The sequence below is a fragment of the Lepus europaeus genome, chromosome 18 (genome assembly GCF_033115175.1).
Source record: "Lepus europaeus isolate LE1 chromosome 18, mLepTim1.pri, whole genome shotgun sequence".
Classification (NCBI taxonomy): domain Eukaryota; kingdom Metazoa; phylum Chordata; class Mammalia; order Lagomorpha; family Leporidae; genus Lepus; species Lepus europaeus.
In genome coordinates this window covers 16,418,849-16,433,873 of record NC_084844.1, presented here as the reverse complement: position 1 = coordinate 16,433,873, position 15,025 = coordinate 16,418,849, and positions in this window count along the sequence as shown.

Genomic DNA, 15,025 nt, shown 5'->3' with positions numbered 1-15,025 from the left:
AACTTTGGAGAGCTTGATTGTGATATGTGTTGTCAGTCTTCCTGGATACTTGTATCCTTCCTGCACTGGCTAGTTGTATCTTTCTCTAAGTTTGGGAAGATTTGTCTCTTCTCTTTAAGCATGCTTTCTACCCACTTTGGCATTTTCTTGTCTTTCTTGAATCCCAATAACCAGGAAGAATCCATATTTCCCATAATCTGTCTTTGTTCCTCTTGATTTTTTCCCCTTTTTTCTCCTCCAACTCTGTATTTTCTTTTTTTTAACTTATTTAATAAATATAAATTTCAAAAGTACAACTTTTGGGTTATAGTGGCTTTCCCCCCCCATAACGTCCCTCCCACCCACAACCATCCTATCTCCCACTCCCTCTTCCATCCCATTCTTCATTGAGATTCATTTTCAATTATCTTTATATACAGAAGATCTACATAGTATTTACTAAGTAAAGATTTCAACAGTTTGCACCCACACAGACACACAAAGTATAGAGTACTGTTTTAGTAGTAGTTTTACCATTAATTCACATAGTACAACACATTAAGGACAGAGATCCTTCATGGGGAGTAAGTGCACAGTGACTCTTGTTGTTGATTTAATAATTGACACTCTTGTTTGTGGCGTCAGTAAACACCTGAGGCTCTTGTCATGAACTGCCAAGGCTATGGGAGCCTTTTGAGTTCACCGACTCTGATCTTATTTAGACAAGGCCATAGTCAAAATGGAAGTTCTCCCTTCCCTTCAGAAAAAGGTACCTCCTTCTTTGATGGCCTGTTCTTACCGCTGGGATCTCACTCACAGAGATCTTTCATTTAGGTCATTTTTTTTTTTTGCCAGAGTATCTTGGCTTTCCATGCCTGAGAAACTCTCATGGGCTCTTAAGCCAGATCCAAATGACTTAAGGGCTAATTTTGAGGCCGGAGGGCTTTTTACGACATCTGCCATTCTGCTGTGTATCCCGCTTCCCATGTTGGATCATTCTCTCCTTCTTAATTCTATCAGATAGTATTACCAGACACTAGTCTTGTTTATGTGATCTCTTTGACTCTTAGTCCTATCATTATGATCAATTGTGAACAGAAATTGATCACTTGGACTAGTGAGATGGCATTGGTACATGCCACCTTGATGGGATTCAATTGGAATCCCCAGGCACGTTTCTAACTCTACTGTTTGGGGCAAGTCAGATTGAGCATGTCCCCATCTCTTCCCTCTCTTATTCCCACTCTTATATTTAACAGAGATCACTTTTCAATTAAACACCTAAGAATAATTGTGTGTTAATTACAGAGTTCAACCAACAGTACTAGAACAAAAAAAATACTAAAAGGGATATAGTATTAAGTTGTTCATCAACAGTCAGAACAAGGGCTGATCAAGTCACCGTTTCTCATAGTGTCCATTTCACTTCAACAGGTTTCCTTTTTGGTGCTCGGTTAGTTGTCACCGATCAGGGAGAACATATGATATTTGTCCCTTTGGGAGCATTTTTATTTTAAAGCCACCTTGATTTGATCATAGATGGCTCCACACTTAACAACCTAATCCAATCCTAATCACTTCCTCAGGCTCTACCTTCAGAAATCAAAATTGTTAATTCACCTCCTTGATCCTTTAAGATGATTCTGGGATAAAGCCTTTAATACATGGGGCCAGGACCAGCGCCATGGCGCACTGTGTTCATCCTTCGGCACTGTGTTAATCCTTCGCCTGTGGCGCCCACATCCCATATGGGCGCCGGTTCTAGTCCTGGCTGCTCCTCTTCCAGTCCAGCTCTCTACTACGGCCTGGGAAAGCAGTAGAAGATGGCCCAAGTGCTTGTGCCCCTGCACCTGCATGGGAGACCAGGAAGAAATACCTAGCTTTTGGCTTCAGATGGGTGCAGCTCTGGCCATTGCAACCATTTGGGGAGTGAACCAATGGAGGGAAGATCTTTAAGTCTGTCTGTTTCTTTCACTGTCTATAACTCTACCTGTCAAATAAATAAATAAAATCTTAAAAAAAATACATGGGGCCTTAGGGGATACCTAAAATATCCAAACCATAATACCTAGAAAGTGTGTTCAACAAATATTTCTTAAGTATATAAGGAATTATGATGGTGCCTAACCTATAGTGTGTACAGCTTTTAGTTATTTCTATGAGTCTCAAAAAAATTTGAGAGTCTTTATTATAGCTCAATATGATTTTGATCTTCTCCTGTAGTTGATAAGAAAATTCCTCTAGAAACACTGATGGAAAAAGTCAAAGACTTTACAGGTAAGTGAAAAGTTATTATAAAATGAGGATTCTAATTGACTACATTAAATTTTGCTTTTTCCTTATATTTCCTAGTACTCAGTTCTTGACTTGTAATTTCAGGTTGTTTTTCCATATTAATTAATGTTCCATGTATTGACATAAAATTATCTACATTTTTGGAATAAAATTACGGGAGTATCTCTTGCTTTCAAATTCTTCAATCTGTTTTATGCCAATAATATAATTCACTTTAGTAGTGCTTAATAAATACAATATGTAAATACAGAGCAAATCAGAGTGAAGCTTAGAAATTATTAAGGAAATGTATTTATTGTAGCTTCATTGAATAATTTTTGTTTAAAAATTAAAATATACTTTTTTGAAGAAAAAATATGTAAACACCTATTTTAATTGGCTTATCAGATTTTTATCCTGGAAATCATCTTTCACTAACTTTAGGAGGGATATATATATATATATATATATATATATATATAATCAAAATAATTTGGCCTAACATATCCATTGATTCTATAGTTGAAAACATTTGATTTTTACTTCAACCTGAAAACTAGCATGGTATCATTTATCATAAGGTAATATTATTTTTAGAAATAATTTCTGCTATCTGAAATAATGATGTGTACCCAATCTCTTATTTTTAAAGGTAAAACGATTGATTCTAGTGACATAAGAAATGTTCTGGGAAACCTCAGGATTGAGCTTACAGAAAAGGAACTAGAGAAGCTGTTGAAAACATTGCCAGTTAATGGTGAGCCATACTAATGTCTGGGGGTGCTTCTGGGGAGACTGAGTATCTGTGGATCAGTATGAAAATTTTAATTCCTTCCAAAACATGATAGATTATAATTTTTAAAAACTGTAATTTAAGGTCCTGGATCTGTGGCACAGGGGGTTAAAGTCACAGTGTGCCAGCATCCCATATGGGTGCTGGTTAGGGTTGTGGCTACTCCTCTTCCAATTCAGCTCCCTGCTAATGCACCTGAGAAAGCAATAGAGGATGGGCCAAGTGCTTGGGGCTCTCCTACACATGTGGGGGAGACCAGGAAGAAGCTCCTGGCTCCTGGCTTTGGCCTGGCCTAGCCCTGGCTATTGAGGCCATCTGTGGAGTTAATTAGCAGCTGGAAGATCTCACTCTCTTTACTTCTCTCTCTCTCTCTCTCTCTGTAACTCTGTCTTTCAAATAAATAAAGAAATCTATTTTAAAAACCTGAAATTTAAGCTGCAAATAAAAATCACCAACTTGAGAGTTTAGCCAAGCAACCTTGCAGTTTTAACTTGTCTTCCAGGCTAGTAAATATTTACTGCTACCCCTCAGGCCACTAGTGGTCTTACATTATTTTAAAAAGGAAAAGAAAGAGAGGTAGATAAGAAAATAATAATAGAAATTAAAGATAGAAGTAAGAATTTTTTAAAAAGGAAAACTATGATTGGGTATAAGCTCACAGGAGGGGATAAGTATCACATTGAGAAAGACTTCCTTCATTTTGTTGTCAGATTAAAATATTGGGTACAATATTTTAATAGCTTTATTGAGATATGATTAATATACCATACAATTAACTCAAAGTTTATAGTTCAATGGATTTTATTATATTCACAGAGCTGTATATCCATCACCACAATTAATTTTAAAATGTTTTTTGCCACCCTGGAAGAAAAACCACATCTGTTGGCAGTCAGTCCTCAATTCTTCCATCTCATTGAGCCCAGGGCAACCAGTAAACTACTTGCTGCCTGCATCCTTTTGCCTAATCTGAACTGTTCCTATAAATAGAACCATATTTGGTCTTTTATTATTATCTTCCTCCACTTAGCACAAGTGTTTTAAACATTTCTCTGTCATATTATGTATCAGTACTTCATTTTTTTCTTGCTAAATAATCTTTTATTGTTTGAATATACTGCATTCATTGGCTGATGAGCATTTTGGATTGCTTCCACATTTTGCCTATTAGGAAAAATGTCCCTGTGAACATTCATATACAAGTTTTAGTATGGATGTATGTTTTAATTTCCCAGGTATATACATAGCTGTCAAATTTCTGGATCATACAGTAACTCTAAGTTGAACTGAGGAAAACAGGTTGTTTTCTAAAGTGGCTGCATTACTTAATATTCCTACCAAGAGACTATAAAGATTCCAGTTTTTCCTCATCTTTATCAACACATATTATTATCTGCTTTTTTAATTTGGTTATATACTTAGTATTAACTGGTATGTCAGGATGAATTTTATTTGTGTTTCCTTGATGGCTAATAATGTTGATCATCTTTTCATGTGCATACTATTTGTATATCTTCTTTGGAAAAAAAGTCATATGCTCTGTTCAACTTTGAATTAGCATGTCTTTTGATTATTGAGTTTCAGGAGTTCTTTACAAATTCTAGATAAAATTCCCTTATCAGATATTTACAATCTTTCTCTCTCCCATTCTGTGAGTTATTTTTCATGTTCTTGATGTTTGTTTTTTAATTTTGATGATATAGAATTTATCTATTTTTTCTTTGTCTTTACTTGTGTTTTTTATGTCAAATCTAAATTTAAAAAACCATTACCTAAGCTAAGGCTGTGAAAATTTATGCCTGTTTTCTTACAAAAGTTTTATAATTTAGCTCTTTTAACAAATATCTTAATAATAATCATACACATTTATAGGTTATAGATATTTAAATACATGCATATAATATGTACTACTCAAAACAGGAAAATCAATATTTCCCCATCTTTTATCTCCCTTAATGATTGGAGGCTTAGATCTTCTTCTTCAACTTGTTCATATAATATCTACTAAGTATTGTGATCAACAGTCTCCTAACTATGTTATATAAAACTAGGGTTTGCTAGCATCAGCCCAGCTTCCCTCTTTCACCACCTGCTGCTGCCACCATGATTGAATGATAGATAGCCCCAGGCCTAATGACAGTCTCCAAATTCCTCCATCTCTACCATGGGCGCCAATGCCTTGGCATTCGAGAAAGAGAATGGCCCAGAACAGTTTCCCATCAACAAGCGCTATTTTGGGGAGGGGCAGAGCCAAGATGGTGGAATAGTGAGGGCGCACACCAATAGTCTGGGAAAAGATAGTTTAATAAAAGTGGAGTTACTGTAGCCTCAGGAAAAGACTCAGGAAAAAACTGCAGAGGAAACTCTTCCGGATCTAATGGATATGACACAGAGGACCTATGGGGAGAGCAAGGCCCCCACCGCGTGGAAGCCAAGCCGCGGGAGCTGAGCCACAGAGTCTGTGCGCCAGCGCTGGAAGGGGAGGTGAGACAAAAATCTCAGTTACCCGAGACATTGGCGGGGAAAGGCAGAATGAGGCCCAAGGCCCCACTGGGGAAAGTTCATCAGGCTGACTGGAGGAGAGAAAAAAATGAATAAATAAGGGGAACCCACACGGACACTAGCCTCTCTCTCCTCTCACCTTACAAAGCTGAGCAAGACAAAGAGCAGGTGCCATTTTACATATGCAAAGCGGCACTGGCCATTAGCCAGGCAGAAAAACCTGACTCTGGTGGGGAGAAATAACAGGAGGTTAGGATCTAGTGAAAGTGTGTGGAGCTAACGAACTGAGACTGTGAAAACCTGAGGGGGGGGGGGGACTCACAGAGTACACAAACTCGGTAACCTCGGCAACCCAGTGAGAGACTGTGGAGAATCTGAGACCACACTGAGGGATGCATAAACTATTTGTGTGGTCCCAGGGGTAGATTTCATACATTTCACAGAGGCCAGATTTCATACAACTACCCTCAATTCCACTCAGCTGTGCGGAATTACTTCCCAACTGAGTCAAAAAAAAAAAAAAAAAAAGAGAGAGAGAGAGAGAGAGAACAATCTGGGTGAGTCACCTTTGGCACACCCTTAACCCTGAAGAACCAAACAGAGCTCTCTGGCCACACCCATCACAGCCTCTAAAGATCCATCAAAAGCAGACAGTCAACTTAATCTAGAGTCATAGGATCACAAGAAAAAGCACCACAGCGAAGGAACCAAAGAATATCTCCAAATGCCAAACAAACGCAGAAACTGAGGTAACAAGAGAAAGGAAGACACTATGATGCCCCAAAATGAAAAAGACACCCCAATCCAAGATTATGAAGATGATGAGATAGAAGAAACGCAAGAAGCAGATCTCAAATAATTGATAAGAACATTAAGAAGTTCTCAAAAACAAATTCTTGAACTTCAGAAACCCTTAATGGACAAGATAGAAAATCTATCTCGTGAAAGTGAAATATTAAGGAGGAATCAAAATGAAATGAAACAACTAGTAGAACATGAAACTGTGATAGTGACAAATCATAATGAAAAGAAGATTTCAATATATCAAATGACAAACACATTAGAGAGCCTTAAAAACAGAATGGGTGAAGCAGAAGAGAGAATATCGGACTTAGAAGACAGAGAACAGGAAAGGAAACAGTCAAACCAAAGAAAAGAAGAGGAAATTAGAAATCTAAAAAATATTGTCTAGAATCTACAGGATACTATCAAAAACCCAACATTCGGGTTCTAGGAGTTCCTGAAGGCATGGAGATGGAGAAAGGATTAGAAGGCCTTTTAGTGAGATACTAGCAGAAAATTTCCCAGGTTTGGAGAAGGACAGAGACATCCGAGTACAGGAAGCTCATAGAACCCCTAATAAACATGACCAAAAGAGATCCTCACCACGACACGTCGTAATTAAACTCACCACAGTGAAGCATAAATAAAAGATTCTAAAATGTGCAAGAGAGAAACGTCAGATTACTCTTAGAGGATCTCCAATTAGACTCACAGCAGACTTCTCATCGGACACCCTACAAGCTAGGAGGGAATGGCGAGATATAGCTCAGGTACTAAGAGAGAAAAACTGCCAGCCCAGAATATTATATCCTGCAAAGTTCTCATTTGTGAATGAAGATGAAATAAGGACCTTTCACAGCAAACAGAAATTGAAAGAATTTGTCGCCACTCGTCCACCCCTCAAAAGATGCTTAAAGATGTGTTACACACAGAAACACAGAAACACGGTCATCAATATGAAAGAAGGTAAAGGAAGGAAACCTCACAGCAAAAGATCACAGAAATCTCAAAGCATATATTAGAAAATATCTTTGGCAAATGGCAGGGCAAAGTTACTACTTATCGATAGTCACATTGAACGTTAATGGTCTGAACTGTCCAGTTAAAAGACACTGATTGGCTGATTGGGTTAAGGAACAAAACCCATCTATTTGCTGCTTGTAAGAAACACATCTTTCCAACAAATATGCATGCAGACTGAAAGTGAAAGGCTGAAAAAAGATATACCATGCCAATAGAAATGAAAACAGAGTAGGCGTAGCCTTCTTAATATCAGACAACATAAACTTTACCACAAAAACTTTTAGGAGAGACAAGAGGGGCACTATATAATGATTAAGGGATCCATTCAACAGGAAGATATAACGATTATCAATGTATATGTACCTAATTACAGGGCACCAGCTTATTTAAAAGACTTGTTAAGGGACTTAAAGGGAGACTTAGACCCCAATACAATAGTACTGGGGGACTTCAATACTCCACTCTCAGAGACAGACAGATCAACAGGACAGAAGATCAACAAGGAGACAGTAGATTTAAATGACACTATAGCCCAAATGGACCTAAAAGATATCTACAGAACTTTTCATCCTACACAGAAAGCATTTACATTCTTCTCAGCAGTACATGGAACCTATTCTAGGACTGACCACATACTAGGCCATAAAGCAAGTCTCAGCAAATTCAAAAGAATTAGAATCATACCATGCAGCTTCTCAGGCCACAAAGGAATGAAATTGGAAATTAGCAACTCGGGAATCCCTAGAGCATATGCAAACACATGGAGACTGAACAACATGCTCCTGAATGAACAATGGGTCATAGAACAAATTAAAAGAGAAATCAAAAATTTTCTGGAAGTAAATGAGGATAACAGCACAACATACCAAAACCTATGGGATACAACAAAAGCAGTGTTAAGAGGAAAGTTTATATCAATAGGTGCCTACATCAAGAAATTGGAAGGGCACCAAATAGATGAGCTTTCAATTCATCTCAAGGATCTAGAAAATCTGCAGCAAACCAGACCCAAACCCAGTAGGAGAAGAGAAATAATTAAAATCAGAGGAGAAATCAACAGGATTGAATCCAAAAAAAAATTTACAAAAAATCAGAAAACGAGGAGCTGGTTTTTTGAAAAAATAAACAAAATTGACACCCCATTGGCCCAACTAACTAAAAAAAAGAAGAGAAAAGACACAAATCAATAAAATCAGAGATGAAAAATGGAATGTAACAACAGACACCACAGAAATAAAAAGAATCATCAGAAATTACTACAAGGACTTGTATGTCAACAAGCAGGGAAATCTATCAAAATGGATAGATTCCTAGACACATACAACCTACCTAAATCGAGCCAGGAAGACATAGAAAACCTAAACAGACCCATAACTGTGACAGAAATTGAAACAGTAATAAAGGCCCTCCCAACAAAGAAAAGCTCAGGACCAGATGGATTCACTGCTGAATTCTACGAGACATTTAAAGAAGAACCAACTCCAATTCTTCTCAAACTATTCAGAGCAATTGAAAAAGAGGGAATACTCTAAAATTCTTTCTATGAAGCCAGCATCACCTTAATTCCTAAGCCAGAAAAAGATGCAGCATTGAAAGAGAATTACAGACCAATATCCCTGATGAACATAGATGCAAAAATCCTCAATAAAATTCTGTCCATTAGAATGCAACAACACATCAGAAAGAACATCCACCCAGACCAAGTGGGATTTATCCCTGGTATGCAGGGATGGTTCAACGTTCGCAAAACAATCAACGTGATACACTACATTAACAGACTGCAGAAGAAAAACCATATGATTCTCTCAATGGACACAGAGAAAGCATTTTAAAACACAACACCCTTTCATGATTCAAACTCTAAGCAAACTGGGTATGGAAGGAACATTCCTCAATACAATCAAAGCAATTTATGAAAAACCCACAGCCAACATCCTATTGAATAGGGAAAAGTTGGAAGCATTTCCACTGAGATCTGGTACCAGACAGGGATGCCCACTCTCACCACTGCTATTCAATATAGTTCTGGAAGTCTTAGCCAGAGCTATTAGGCAAGAAAAAGAAATTAAAGGGATACAAATTGGGAAGGAAGAACTCAAACTATCCCTCTTTGCAGATGATATGATTCTTTATTTAGGGGACCCAAAGAACTCTACTAAGAGACTATTGGAACTCATAAAGAGTTTGCAAAGAAGCAGGATATAAAATCAATGCACAAAAATCAAAAGCCTTTGTATACACAGGCAATGCCAAGCTGAGGAAGAACTTCTAAGATCAATCCCATTCACAATAGCTACAAAAACAATCAAATAACTTGGGATAAAATTAACCAAAGATGTTAAAGATCTCTATGATGAGAGTTACAAAATCTTAAGAAAGAAATAGAAGAGGATATCAAAAAATGAAAAATCTTCCATGCTCATGGATTGGAAGAATCAATATCATCAAAATGTCCATTCTCCCAAAGGCAATTTATAGATTCAATGTGATACCAATCAAAATACAAAAGACATTCTTCTCAGATCTGGAAAAAAATGATGCTGAAATTCATATGGAGACACAGGAGACCTCGAATAGCTAAAGCAATCTTGTACAACAAAACAAAGCCAGAGGCATCACAATACCAGATTTCAGGACATACTACAGGGCAGTTGTTATCAAAACAGCATGGTACTGGTACAGAAACAGGTGGATAGACCAATGGAACAGAATAGAAACACCAGAAATTAATCCAAACATCTACAGCCAACTTATATTTGATCAAAGATCCAAAACTAATCCCTGGAATAAGGACAGCCTATTCAATAAATGGTGCTGGGAAAATTGGATTTCCACGTGCAGAAGCTTGAAGCAAGACCCATACCTTTCACCTTACACAAAAATTCACTCAACATGGATTAAAGACTTAAATCTACACCCAACACCATCAAATTATTAGAGAACATTGGAGAAACCCTGCAAGATACAGGTACTGGTAAAGACTTCTTGGAAAATACCCCAGAAGCACAGGCAATCAAAGCCAAAATTAACATTTGGGATTGCATCAAATTGAGAAGTTTCTACACTTCAAAAGAAACAGTCAGGAAAGTGCAGAGGCAACTGACAGAATGGGAAAAAATATTTGCAAACTATGCAACAGATAAAGGGTTGATAACCAGAATCTACAAAGAAATCAAGAAACTCCACAACATCAAAACAAACAACCCACTTAAGAGATGGGCCAAAGACCTCAATAGACATTTTTCCAAAGAGGAAATCAAATGGCCAACAGACACATGAAAAAATGTTCAAGATCACTAGCAATCAGGGAAATGCAAATCAAAACCACAATGAGGTTTCACCTCACCTCAGTGAGAATGGCTCACATTCAGAAATCTACCAACAACAGATGCTGGCGAGGATGTGGGGAAAAGGGGACACTAACCCTCTGTTGGTGGGAATGCAAACTGGTAAAGCCACTATGGAAGTCAGTCTGGAGATTCCTCAGAAACCTGAATATAACCCTACCATAAAACCCAGCCATCCCACTCCTTGGAATTTACCCAAAGGAAATTAAACTGGCAAACAAAAAAGCTGTCTGTACCTTAATGTTTATTGCAGCTCAATTCACAATAGCTAAGACCTAGAACCAACCCAAATGCCCATCAACAGTAGACTGGAAAAGAAATTATGGGATATGTACTCTATAGAATACTATACAGCAGTCAAAAACACTGAAACCCGGTCATTTGCAACAAGATGGAGGAATCTGGAAAACATCATGCTGAGTGAATTAAGTCAGTCCCAAAGAGACAAATATCATTTGTTTTCCCTGATTGGTGACAACTAACTGAGCACCAAAGGGGAAACCTGTTGAAGTGAAATGGACACTATGAGAAACAGTGACTTGATCAGCTCTTGTCCTAACTGTTGATGTACAATGTAATACTTTATCCATTTTAGTATTTTGTTGTTGTTATTGTTGTTCTAGTACTAGTGGTTGAACACTGTAATTAACACACAATTATTCTTAGGTGTTTAAATTTTAACTGAAAAGTGATCCCTGTTAAATATAAGAGTGGGAAAATGAAGGGAGGAGATGTGCAATTCGGGACATGCTCAATCAGACTTGCCCCAAATGGTGGAGTTAGAAACGTGCCAGGGGATTCCAATACAATCCCATCAAGGTGGCATGTACCAATGCCATCTCACTAGTCCAAGTGATCATCTTCAATTCACAATTGATCACACTGATAGGTCTAATAGTCAAAGGAATCACACAAACAAACCTAGTGTCTGCTAATACTAACTAATAGAATCAAAAAGGGAGAGAACGATCCAACATGGGAAGTGGGAGACACAGCAGACCCATAGAATAGCAAATGTCCTAAATAGCACTCTGGCCTCAGAATCAGCCCTTAAAGCATTCATATCTGGCTGAAGAGCCCATGAGAGTATTTTAGGCATGGAAAGCCAAGACACTCTGGAAAAAAAAAAAAAAGACCTAAATGAAAGATCTCTGTGAGTGAGATCCCAGTGGAAAGAACGGGGCCATCAGAGAAGGAGGTACCTTTCTCTGAAGGGAGGAGAGAACTTCCACTTTGACTATGACCCTTTTGGAATAAGATCGAAGTCGGCGAACCCTAAAGGCTTCCATAGCCTTGGCAACTCATGACTAGAGCCCAGGGAGATTACTGACGCCATAAACAAGAGTGTCAAATTGTTAAATCAACAACAGGAGTCACTGTGCACTTACTCCCCATGTAGGATCTCTGTCCTTAATGTGTTGTCCATGTGAAGTAATGCTATAGCTAGTATTGAAACAGTATTTTTACACTTTGTGTTTCTGTGTGGGTGCAAACTGATGAAATCCTTACTTAGTATATACTGTATCGATCTTCTGTATATAAAGATAATTGAAAATGAAAAAAAAAACTTGGTTTTAAATTGGAAATTGCATAGAAAACTTATCAATTTTTAAAAATATCATGTAGGATCTCTGTCCTTAATGTGCTGTACACTGTGATTTAATGCTATAACTAGTACTCCAACAGTATTTTTCACTTTGTGTTGCTATGTGGGTGCAAACTGTTGAAATCTTTACTTAATATATACTAAATTGATCTTCTGTATATAAAAAGAATTGAAAATGAATCTTGATATGAATGGAAGTGGAGAGGGAGCGGGAGAGGGGAGGGTTGTGGGTGGGAGGGAAGTTATGGGAGGGGGAAGCCATTGTAATCCATAAGCTGTACATTGGAAATTTATATTCATTAAATAAAAGTTTTTAAAAAAAATGCAAAAAAAAAAGAAAAAGAAAATGAATCTTGATGTGAAAGGAAGGGGAGAGGGAGCGGAAAAGGGGAGGGTTGCGGGTGGGAGGGAAGTCTGGGGGTGGGGAAAGCCATTGTAATCCATAAGCTGTACTTTGGAAATTTATATTTATTAAATAAAAGTTTAAAAAAAAACAAGCACTATTTTGAATTACTCAATTTTGGGAATACCAACTACTATAATTCAGTTCTTCAAGAACTTTATTTCTGTTGTTCATTCCGGGAAGAAGTTCTAGCATACAAGAGTCAGCTTAGAGAGGAGAGCTTTCTCACGTGTTTAGAGGACCTCGTCCGTAGCATCACGACTCAAGAAAATGGTAGGAGTTATCCCTCCAAAGTTCATAGCAATATTACGAAGGGGGAAAATGAGCTTTTTTACAACTACAAGTAACAAGATGCCCATGAATTCTTAAATTGCCCACTAAATACAATTGCTGGTATTTTACAAGAAGAGAGAAAGCAGGAAAAACAAAATGGTCACTTAATTGATGGAAATATTGACAGTGAAAATAACAACAGCACACCAGATCCAACAGAGGGTTAATGAGATTTTCAGGGAACATTAACTAATGAAACCAGATGTCTTACTCATATAAGCTAAGATGAAGATTTTTTAGAACTTTCTGTTGAGGTAGAACAGAACACATTAATTACACACTGCTTAAGGGGTTTTGGCGACACAGAAACCCTGTGCAGAAAATACATATAGTACTGTGAAGAGTGTCACAGCAAGCAGGAAGCACACAAATGCATTGAAAGTTAGAAAACTGCCCATGATTCTAACTCTACACCTGAAGAGATTTAAATACATAGATCAAGTTCATCGATATGCAAAACTTTCTTATCAGGTAGTTTTTTCCTTTAGAACTTCATCTGTTTAACACATGAGGTTACGCAAACGATCTTGACAGGATATACGATCTTGTTTCTGTTATAGCTCACCCTGGAAGTGGTCCCAATCGAGGCCATTATGTTGCAATAGTTGAGTCATGATTTTTGGTTGATGATGACATTGTAGAAAAAATAGATGTACAAGCTATTGAAGAATTCTATGGGTTGACATCAGATATCTCAAAGAACTAAGTCTGGTTACATCCTTTTCTATCAGTCATGGGACTGAAAGGAAGCTATGATGAAGATACACTTCTGCCTCATTTCTTCTCAGGTTATTTTGGAAAGAATCAAGCACTGATTTTTCAAAGAAGGAGAAATGCAGGAACTCAGGGGCCATAGCACACTTTGCACACAAGAAAGCAGACCATGGATTCACAAGCCCTTCCTATCATGGTAGTTGATTTCTTTGCTCAGTTATCATGCTGTCCTTGCAGTTCATACAGCAAGAAAATGAAATAAAAAATACCAGCTCCTCTGGTAAAACAGCCTTCCAGTGATCAAAATGCATTTTCTCTTTGTTAATTGCACCAATAATTTTTTGAAGTCCTTGAGGGTGCAGTAGAAAAAATTGGAATCTCTGTTGGATTGTATGTTAACTGAAGGAAACCATGTTGAGCATCCTGCATAGGTTTATGTGTGTTTGGTGTATAGAGCAGTACAGTCAGTGGTCTTTTCCAGGCATAAACTGGAAATACTTTTGGACCCCACACTTACAGTTGCCTTCCTGGTGCACAAGACTAACAGTGTCAGGAAGATAAACATGTTTTGCTCCTCTGAAGAAGTTTGTAATAAAGTACAGTATATATAAATGTAGGGAACAATTGGTCAAAATGGATTTTTGTTTTCCCAAGGGGAAAGACTGGCTTTGTAATTATAATTTTTCCTTATTTATGTTACTTAAAGCTGGTGGAGTCTAAGTATTTGTATGAAGTGTCCATGATTCTGTCAGTAAGTTTGAGCGTAATTGTTAGATTTTGTCAATTTAAATAGTCCTTTCTATTTTTAAAGCTGAATATTAAATTATATCTTAAATCAGTAAGATATCTTGAGAAAAATTGCAGTGAAAAGTGGTAAATATTCTTTTTCAGGAGGAACTGATATCTCTGGCTAACTATTTTTATTCTTGTAAATTATGTGTCAGTTTTTTCATTCAGCTTTAATTTAAACAAACTAAAAAAAAACTCCTTAAAATTCCCCATAGTTGCTGGAATAATAAAAGAAATTTTGGTGCAGTGGTGGTACACCAATCTTTGGAATCCTTAAATATTTTAATGTTTTAAGCTGAAGCCCTGCTTGAAAAATTCATGTCATAGCAGTTATTTTCAAATGTTATGTTTTTAACCTTCAAAGAAGTAATACTTTCATTCATTATAACTGTAGCAGTGTGGATAGCCAGCTAAAAGATCACATGTTAATGAAATTGACAAGTAATACAAAAAAAAAAAAAACTCCCTACCCCCCACCC